Below are 11013 nucleotides of genomic sequence, written 5' to 3' on the forward strand. Positions count from 1 at the left end.
TTTTTTAAAAATAAACATTGTTTGCTTACTGTTCAGTGATGAAATGACATATTGCTCCTTTAAGCCAAGGCAGAAGTTCATGCACTTCTCACAGTCTCACAGCTTGGTTACGAGAGAGGTCTCACTGATACGTGGTGCACAGTCTATAGGTCTGTAGTCTATAGGTTCAATGGTCGGGGGAGTTGCATTTCCTTGTGTTTCTCTCTGCCCCCTTTTTTTCCAAGCTGTGAATCAATAGTTTATGTTTCAGTGCATCTCTCCTCATTGACATCAGCTCCTCCGGGAGTTCTGAGAGGTGTGTTTTAAAGGCAAGTCATTTCTCTCCAGCCAATGACAATTGACTAAGTGTGACCCAAAATCCAAAGAAGTGCAGTAATGTAGCCTATCAATCCTTTTCCTCCTGGAAGAAATCCATGCAGCACTAGAGGCATGGCGTCTAGATCAAAGAAATGAAATGTGAAAATCAATCTTTCTTAATATATGGCTTTGTTTAACTTGGAAATTGGTACAGAGAATTGTTGTAGAAAGGCCACGGCTGTTCTTCTGACATTGTGACTGGACTTCTCTGTCTAATTTGTGTGAAGCGGAATGAACCACAAACCACTTCAGGGCTGGTTTTTTATTTTAGATGTATATCTACATCTCTGGGTTTTTTTTTTTAAATACTGGCAGCAGAGTTCCCAGCCATTTACCGTATTTTTACAGGAACACTACTGTATTTCAAATTTACAGCATATTACTGTAATTGAATAATACAATAATTTACTGTAAATACTGCGATTTACAATAAAATACTGTAGCAGACTCGCTGTAAATTTACAGCAATTTTTTTACAGTGAATGTATGACACTAGACGTCCAATCTGCCTTTGACTACAAAAGACTAGAAACTAGCCTCGTTGTAAGAACTTGAAAAATACTACTTAGTGTTGCTTTAATAAGAAACATTCTGCTGCAGTGCGCTGATGGGTATAAAGGGCTGGGGAAAGCTGGCATGGTCATTGCCACAAAGATGATTTCAGGATTCCAGGGTATGTTCTCATACATTGCGTACCAAATACAGTTAACACTTCATAGCTCTACATCACTACCCACTGTAAAATAAATGATAACCTTGTCCTTGACCTTAACCTTAACCTTAAATTTAACCTAAGACTAATCTTCTGTTCCAAAAGTTGCCTAACATTTTATGGCAGCAGGTTTAGTGACAGTTGTGTGGACTTACGTAGGTGTGCCACCCTTCCGAGGCGTGAGTCAACGTACGTTAAACAGAGCACTGAAACTGGGCTTAGTATTTGTTTCTTAGCCACTCCCCATGTGGGTGTGATTAGGGGAAAAAACATGACTGACATTCTTCAAGAAGGAGGGCCAATTCCACAGCTCAGCTTCTATGGATCCAGGCAATAATGTGTCACTTGGAATTTGAGGTTAGGCTCGCTAGCACCTGTAACACCTGAGTAAAGTGTCAGACTGAGTTCAGCTCGAGTTCACATCGACACGCAGGTTCTGAGAACAACGCTACCAGCTCAGAGGCCATGGGCCAGGCAACACAAGCTTCAAAAATGGATACATGGGCTCCTGGCCACTGGTGGAACTGTTTCATTGAATACTTTGCTCTGTACAGAAACAGTGCTGTAAACTGTTGTTGTTCTTTTGTTTTTTTTTTACCTAATTGAGCTTACAATTAGACTCTGAGTTAAGTTTAGGACTAGAGGAAGTTTAAAAGCTGATTTTCAAGATGCCAGAAATTCATCAAAACATCCACACATCGAGTCAACATTTCCCAAGCGCCAGTTATGTTTAGTGCACATTGTAGGAATCCTGGGAATGTTCTTTCAGTCAGATACGTACAAACTCACCTTGAGAGCAGTCTGTCAGAGATCAGGTCCTGACAAAGCATAACATATTAAAATCTAAAGAAAGCATCCCTGACAGGGTGGGGTCATGCACCGAAGCGAGCGTGAGAATCCCTATGTCACGGAAGTCATAGAGCTTCGGAATGGCCTCAGGACGGAATGCTTAATGGAGGATGAACGAATGTGTGTTTAATGAAGGATGAATGTACGTGCGGCTGATCCAATGATTAAGTGTTGTCTTTCTTAGACAAATATTCATCCATATTAGCGCAGATTTACGCCAACACACGCTGCTGAAAAAAAAAACACACATTTCTTCCAGTTGCTTGATTCGATTCAGCTCAATTAGGACAGGCCCGAGTCTGGGAGAGAAAAGGAAGGAAGGGGGCTATTTGGTGCTAGTGGTCCTTAATTGAATGGAAAACACCCTCTCTTTGGCGGAGTTTCTAAACACATAGTCTGAAATGTCTGGGCCCTCTGAAGCTCTTTGACTGCAGCCCCCATGTGGCTGGCATTCTCGCTGGAAAACAAAACGCCAGCAGCGAGTGGTGGATGGTGGCGGAGGACGGGGAGCTGAGGCCTGTGGAGAATGTGGCTAGCGGGGGACCCGGACCTCCTCGGGGCCCTCTGCCAAACGGCTGTCCGTCAAAGCCCCTCTTCAGCCTTTTTTCATGGAGGGGACTATTGTGTTCAATTTGCATTGGCTGCTGAGGCAGGGTGAGTACAGTGTGTGTGTGTGTGTGTGTGTGTGTGTGTGTTTGTGTGTGTATGTCATGCTGAGATATAACTCCTTAATCCCGAGATTAAACATGCTGTCTTTCCTCTGAGGGCCTTGCTCATCCCTCGTCCCAGGTGCCAGCGGTCGTGCAAGCATCCCTCCTCATCCCCTCTCTCCTCTTTCAATGGGCCCTCGATAAAACATGCCGTTCTAGCAGGGGGTCCCCAAACGTTTGCATGATATTAATATGGAAATGATATACATACATGAAGCAAGTCCAGTGCCTGACTTGTCAGCGTCCCAAGAAAGCCCCCTGTATTCTTTGGGACTGTCAGTGTATTGAGCAGAGGAGCCGTGAATGTGATGGCCCTGTGTTGTAGGTCTGGACAGTGGTGGGCAGGAGCTTGGCCCAGTTCCAGGGTCTTGAATTCCTCCGTGCCCCCACGGCGGGGCCGAGACACACAGGCTGTTTCCTCCTTTCTTCTCGTGGATCTTCTTTCTCCTCCTTTTCTTCCTCGCCCCGCTTTCTTCCTCTCATCTCCGCGGCGGGGTCGGCGGGGGGCCGCTCTGTGCATGGCGACGGGGAACAATGAGCGGCCCCTGGACAAAGCTGCCCACTCTACTTGAATTACAAGTGGTTGGTACTCGTGGAGAATAAAGGGGGGCTTCAATGGACCATTCAGGGGGCACTGTCGATCCTCACCCATGGTAAAGGCGACGGGCAAACACACAGACACATATATGTATACACACACACACACACACACAATCCAGCACCACTGAAGTGCGCTGTAAACAAACAGTTCCCAGTGATTTTCATGCTTATTATAGCCACACTGCGCTAACGTTTACCCGCTTTGGTTTTCTAGAACCTTTACTAAAACGTACGCATCCTTCATGTGAAAAGAACAATTAAAGAGAACATATCCTCCGCTTTTACACAAGGGAACGCAATCTTAACGAATCATCTGTGACCTGCTTTTGTCAACACATCACAAGGATCAAACACCACAGCAGCGTCCTCTCCGACTGAACAGCCTTCGGCAGAACGACCGGTTTCAGCACCCGTTCCTTTAGAAGGACAAAGAGCCGCTCACAGTTCGCCCCGACCCCGAGCGCACAGCTGTGAGGAGCAAAGAGCAGAAATTCTGTTTCCGAGTCCATATGGACCCACCACTTGCAGGTCCAGTGTATCGGTGCAGTGTAACTTCCATTGGGCACAGGGTGGGGGTGAAGGGGCCCCTGGTGGTACAGACCTTGTGCTTCAAACTTCAATGGATAGTATCTACAGCTACGTGGACTGTAAACAAGGCTTTGTTCCTCAAGACATGAAAATTTACGATGAGCAGAGGGTCTTTGCTCTCCAGCAAATTACAGATTATCCCTTCTTCTTACACAGTTACCAGAGATGTGCCAGGCCATGTAACCGGGCAACTTGTGAACAGAGTGCCAAAAATGCCAACAGGGAACAGAAAAAAAATAGAGAAGAAGGAATGAAGAGATACATACTTTCGACTTTTTTCACTACAATCTTCAAGAATTTGTTGGACCAGTGACTTTAGGAGAATTTTATTATTTATTTATTTATTTATTTATTTATTTATTTATTTATTTATTTAATTATTTATTTAATTATTTATTGTTTGTAAAGTATAGGGCCACTTTTATAATGATTATCAACTGTTTTATCAAATATTACAGACACTTTGATTGATCCTCTGCAGAGGATGGAGGCACATGCTGAATAGTTTTATGTCATCAAACAGGCTCATGGTCAAAACACAGGCAAACACATAGCAGGCAAATCCACCGTCAGAATCCAAATAAAATGAAGGCAAAATGTCCAAAAAGTGGCAGCACTCAGAAATCCACCAACACAGGTTTTGCATGAAGACTTAACCACACAGGACCGGACCAGAGGGTTGGATAGAGGAGACTTCAGGGGTCCCTGAATCACTGCAGGTGTGAATCACTGCTTAGGGGCGGAGCCAGAAGGGCGTTTGGACCAGGGCAGGTTTCCAGGAGGGAAAAACTAAAGCAGTCATTCTTACTTTTTCTTATTTGATGATCAACTAATGACATTATACAAAGAGTTTAATGTTTGTTTTTTATTAAAGAACCCAAAAACTTGTATGCCCATGCAGGAGGAAACCCACGCAGACACAGGGAGAACACACCACACTCCTCACAGACAGTCACCCGGAGGAAACCCACGCAGACACAGGGAGAACACACCACACTCCTAATGGAACGTGACCCAGGGTGAGGTTTGAACCTGGAGCAGTGGGAGAGTGACACTACGTGCCGCGCCAGTGTGCCTCCCCTTATAACTACAGTGGGCAATATTATAATGATCTACATCCCATGTTTGTTACTGTATCTGTGCTGCGAGATTTTGGGACTACTTTACTTCTCAGTGTCTCTCTTTGTCTGTTTTTTATAAACTCACCTTCCATCCTGTGCAGGATCTGCCAATGAACTGATTTTATACACTACTCTGATGGTTTCATATTTTTGAAAAAACACATGCTCCAAACTGTTTAAATGTATTATTACAGAACAATACTCCTACTCTCCTACAGCCTGTTCACTGCCATAGCTTTCCATAGTTTTCTTATCCCACCCAGAGAAAACCCCTCTGTTCTAAATAATTTCTAAGACTCGCTCTGTTCTGTGGTCTCCTCTTTGAGTCTGTTTCTAACACTGGCTGAGAGTGGATTTAATTAGAGGCTTGGCATCGCTGGCCTCCAGCTACCCACGCACACGCTGCCGGAGATGGAGAAGTTTGGAGACTTTGGCTCTGGGGAGAGGGTCACATTGAGCTGCACCTGACATCTCTGTCTCTCTCTCTCTCTCGCTCTCCGTATCTCTCTCTCTCTCTTTCTCTCTCTCTTGCTCTCTGTATCTCTCTCTCTGTATCTCTCTCTGTCTCTCTCTTTCTCTCTCTTTTTCTTTCTCTCTCTCTCTCTCTCTCTGTATCTTTGGCTTTCTCTCTCTGCCTCTCTCTCTCTCTCTTTCTCTCTCTCTCTTTCTCTCTCGCTCTCTGTATCTCTCTGTCTCTCTCGCTTTCTCTCTCTCTCTCTCTGTATCTCTGGCTTTCTCTCTCTGCCTCTCTCTCTCTCTCTCTCTTTCTCTTTCTCTCTCTCTCTTTCTCTCTCGCTCTCTGTATCTCTCTCTGTCTCTCTCGCTTTCTCTCTCGCTCTCTGACCTCTCTCTCTCTCATACAAACACACACACAAAAATCCTCCTCCAATAATTTAAAAACATTTTTTCAGAAATAGATGCACATAGAATTAGTGCTCTGTTATGAAAATGACACTTATGTTCTTGTCACAAACACACACACACACACACATGCTCATGCAGAACCCTGATCCCTGCCTTTAACTAATGACCCCTCGAAAGCACGGACACCACAGGTGACCCCCGGTAAACTTCTCAAGAGCCAGGTTTCTGGGTGAAATTCATGCGTGGGTCACTGAGTTCCTCAATCACTCATAGTATCTGGCTTACGCAGCACCTGCTCCTGTGAGTAAAAGCTGCCCCCAGTCACCCACCACAGGAGAACTCAACCTCCACCGTTAACCCGAACTGGAGCTTTTACTGAAAACTGAAAACGTTGTCCATATTCAGATTTAATGAGGAAGGAGTGTCAGTGTTGTGGTTCATGGAGCAAGGGTCCAATATGTCATTTCCTTTCTTTCATTCTTCCTTACTTAATTTATTTATTTATTAAATGCTATTGAAATTCTTAAATTTGTAACGGAAGGTTATCCATTCATTCATTCATCATTCATTGTCTGTAACCCTTATCCAGTTCAGGGTCACGGTGGGTCCAGAGCCTACCTGGAATCATTGGGCACAAGGCAGGAATACACCCTGGAGGGGGCGCCAGACACACAGACACACACACACACACAGACACACACACACATTCACTCACACACTCACACCTACGGACACTTTTTGAGTCGCCAATCCACCTACCAACAGACAGTCACCCGGAGGAAACCCACGCAGGCACAGAGAGAACACACCACACTCCTCACAGACAGTCACCCGGAGGAAACCCACACAGACACAGGGAGAACACGAAGGTTATCCAATTACATTCAATTCTGTATTTATTTATTTAGTATATATTTATATGTTCATTTCCACAAATATTCTCATATTTCAAGTCTCGTTATTTTCATTTTTTCCTGCATATTATATTTTTTTCGTTTTTTATTTATTACCGTTAAAAAACTGTTTTTCACATTCAGATGGCATGTTTGGAATTTCTGATTTTTAATTTTTTTTATTATTATTATTAATGTTTTTGAAATTTTAGAGTCTCAAAAACAAATAAAATCTACAACTAATTGTGAAAAAAATACATATTATCGACATTTGAAAAAAAACTAATATTCCCAGATATTACTTTTAAAATACGTAAATGTATGAAAAGTATGTTTAAATGTAAAACTTTAAATTTTCAATTACATATTTTGTTAAATCATTGACAAATAACCTAAAAACAAACAAACAAACAAATAAATCACAGAACAAAGAGCAGGGCATTACACCTAATTGTACCCTCTTCATTGTATAAGAAAGCTCAGGCGATCTGTTGTGTTTCTGTGGTTATTGAAAACACAGCGATGGGTGACCACTGATGTCTCCAGCACTGTAAAGACCTGAGAGTTGGTGAGATTCTCTACACTGCAGTGATTACATTTCAACACCCACAACGTGGAAGAAAATCTGTCAAATTAACATTGTTTCCAAACTATATTTAAACTTCTAACAAAATGAGGTAATTAATATAATTAAGTACATCTCATTTGTACAAAGTCCCCAAACGATTTCTTCTGTTTCTTTTAGAGCTCATGAGAGAAGTTATCATCAGCAGTGATGATGAGCCCTGCAACAGCTGTTTTTTTTCTGGGTCAGGAATATTATAAACTATGGAACAGTCTCTCTTTTTCTCTCTCTCTCTCTCTCTCTCACACACACACACACAAACATAAGACACTGTGGTTTAAATCACATTGGTATTTGCTAATTAGTTTGCTGAATCTTATGCTAGTTCCTCATCTTTAATTAACACATGGAGTAATTATAGATTGGCACTTGGTTTTAGGCTCATGTTGGTGTGTGTACAGTTAGAGGTAGGCAACGAGGGTCAGTTAAAGAGGTTCACCCATGTGTGTGTTTATGAGAGTGAGGACTGATTAACACCTCCAGGGTTTTTACAAACATCTCCAAGAGCTTCTGCCTGGATTAATGGAGTGCAGTCAAGACATGTTATACGCCATAGTTACACATACTTTAATTCAGAAGCTAACAGGCAGCTCAACCAATATCCTATAAGAACACCTTCCAGAGATGGGTAGTCTGAGAATCTGGGTGCCACTGCTTCTCCCCAGCCAAAATACTGTACAGACATGGGTAGGTAGTGTTCTCCTACATGGTGCTGAGCTGACCAAGGGTATTGGTTTTAGTGGCAAATGGTACAGACTCAGTGGTGGTTTATACATCCGGGAGAAAGGTTGTGGATTCGAGTCCCACTCCAGGTGACTGTCTGTGAGGAGTGTGGTGTGTTCTCTCTGTGTCTGCGTGGGTTTCCCCCGGGTGACTCTCAGTGAGGAGTGTGGTGTGTTCACCCTGTGTCCGCGTGGGTTTCCTCCAGGTGACTGTCTGTGAGGAGTGTGGTGTGTTCTCCTTGTGTCCGTGTGGGTTTTCTCTGGGTGACTGTGTGTGAGGAGTGTGGTGTGTTCTCCCTGTGTCCGTGTGGGTTTCCTCCGGGTGACTATCTGTGAGGAGTGTGGTGTGTTCTCCCTGTGTCCGCGTGGGTTTCCTCCGGGTGACTATCTGTGAGGAGTGTGGTGTGTTCTCCCTGTGTCCGCGTGGGTTTCCTCCGGGTGACTGTCTGTGAGGAGTGTGGTGTGTTCTCCCTGTGTCTGTGTGGGTTTCCTCCAGGTGACTGTCTGTTAGGAGTGTGGTGTGTTCTCTGTGTGAGTGAATGTGTGTGTGTGTGTCTGTGTGTTGCCCTGTGAAGGACTGGCGCCCCCTCCAGGGTGTATTCCTGCCTTGCGCCAATGATTCCAGGTAGGCTCTGAACCCATCTTGACCCTGAACTGGATAAGAGTTACAGATAATGAATGAACGAATAATGTGAGTAGAATAGTACATACTTTTACTCAGTATATATTATTGAGGAGAAAAAAAGGTATCAAGCACATGTATCATCTCTGGATTTATCATGTGAAAGCAAACTTCTGGTTTGAACTATGACAAATGTTTATGATGTGTCTGTGTTCATTACTCAAACTTCATTCCTAAATGAGGGATAGGCTTCAAGAGAACTGCATGTGAAAAGATTAGAAAAAGCTGGAACCTGACCTGACCATCAAAGTATAATCATTAAAAGAACACAAGGGACAACAAGGTAAAACGATAATAAATAAAGCAGTGAGGAGTAAATGAGAAAAATAAAAAAATAAATAAAAAAAGAAAGGTTTTTAATTGCTTATTAAAGGTTGCAAATGATGGGCAGAGATGAAGATGCAGGGGGATAGAGATCTATAACTTTGGGCCTGCGACACTGAAAGCTCTGTCCCATACCTGTGTAGTTCGGCATGAAGGAGTGTGTCTGGACAACAGAGCAGACAGGTAGTCAGGAGACAGATCATGTAAAGATTTAAAAACACAGGATGTATAGGTCAGTTTGAAGTTACATTGTAAAAATGTCAGTTGAACACTAGGTCAGAACGGAAAACAGACACTAAATGAACTGAAATGATCTGCTGCTATCCACACGGTAAAAGTACCAAAAGGAATAAAGAATATGTTTGTTGTCTGTCACATGTGGCATCTATCAAAATGCTCATTAAACAGTTTGGTAATTAGCAGTGAGATGCAGAGCGGCTGAGACGCGTTCAGTGTGATCTGTTCTTCTCCGATGCCCACTTGTTTCTTAATTAATTAATGTATTATTTATTTATTTATTAATAACGCTCAGCACAATTAACAATCACCCAACAACATTTCACACCCTGATCTCACACTGAGACAATGATCAGTAGAAACAGACTGCTTTACACATGTCTGCACTGATCTGAATCTGTCAGTCTCACAATCAGTTGATTAGTCTGTCCTCTAGGTGTAGGGAAAGAAAGACCCTTATAATGAGACCCCTAGTTAAAAGGCAGGTTTAGCTCATTTTGTAAGTTGACATAACCTCTACAGGGAACAAACTTACAGATTATATTTTCCTTAAGTCAGTGTCTCACACCTGCAGGGTCCTTGGTTCATTCTGAGCACTGTCTGTAAAGAGTTCTCTGGCTCCATTTACTTTCACAGTCCAAAACACAGGTGGCTGTGAAAAACTGTCCATAAAACTGCCCATTAAATATATATTTTTTGTACAGTCTCAGAACATATTAATGATCTGTTGATTACTATTGGGTAAGACTTTTTTTATTTTTGTTTTTTAAGAGTATTTTTATGCGGCACGGTGGCGCAGCACGTAGTGTCGCAGTCACACAGCTCTAGGGCCCTGGAGGTTGTGGGTTCGATTCCCACTCCGGGTGACTGTCTGTGAGGAGTTGGTGTGTTCTCCCTGTGTCCGCGTGGGTTTCCTCTGGGTGCTCCGGTTTCCTCCCACAGTCCAAAAACACATGTAGGTAGGTGGATTGGGGGCTCAGAAGTGTCCGTAGGTGTGAGTGGCGCCCCCTCCAGGGTGTATTCCCGCCTTGCGCCCAATGATTCCAGGTAGGCTCTGGACCCACCGCGACCCTGAACTGGATAAGCGGTTACAAATAATGAATGAATGAATGAATGAAAAGAGTATTTTTATACTCTTTTTTAAGGAACATATGGAAATATGTTAAAATGTTACACAAACCAGAATATGTTTTATACTTTAAATTCTTCAAAGTAGCCCCCTTTTGTTTTGATGACAGTGTTTGTGTTCTCTCAGCTTCATGAGGTCATCACCTGGAATGGTTTTCAGTGAACAGCTGTGGTCTCGTCGAGAGTTAATATGTAGAACCGCTCCCTTCTTAATGTGTTTGAGACTATAACTGGGGTTGTGCAGAGGTAGGGGCTGGTACACAGTTCTATAAAGTGACTAGCCCTGTTCCACCAATGACTAATGAGGAGCTGTGCCCAAACCTTTGACTGGCACTCTATATATAACAAATGACCTAATTCTCCAGTGAAAAGTGTCCACTTTTCTAAAGATATCCATGTGATATTTAAATACTAGAAAACGAATTGTGAGTGAAGTAATCCATCAGTTTCTAAAGACAGGCCCGAAAAGGCAGATTTAGACAGCAAGGGTTTGTGATTAAGTAAACCTAAGGAAACAATCCTATCAAATTGTGCGGTGAGAGGGCAGCTAAATGTCAATAATATTTCCTTTACTTCTAAGGGCGTATATTTTATGAACAGA

The sequence above is a fragment of the Hoplias malabaricus genome, chromosome 17 (genome assembly GCF_029633855.1).
Source record: "Hoplias malabaricus isolate fHopMal1 chromosome 17, fHopMal1.hap1, whole genome shotgun sequence".
NCBI classification, from domain to species: Eukaryota; Metazoa; Chordata; class Actinopteri; order Characiformes; family Erythrinidae; genus Hoplias; species Hoplias malabaricus.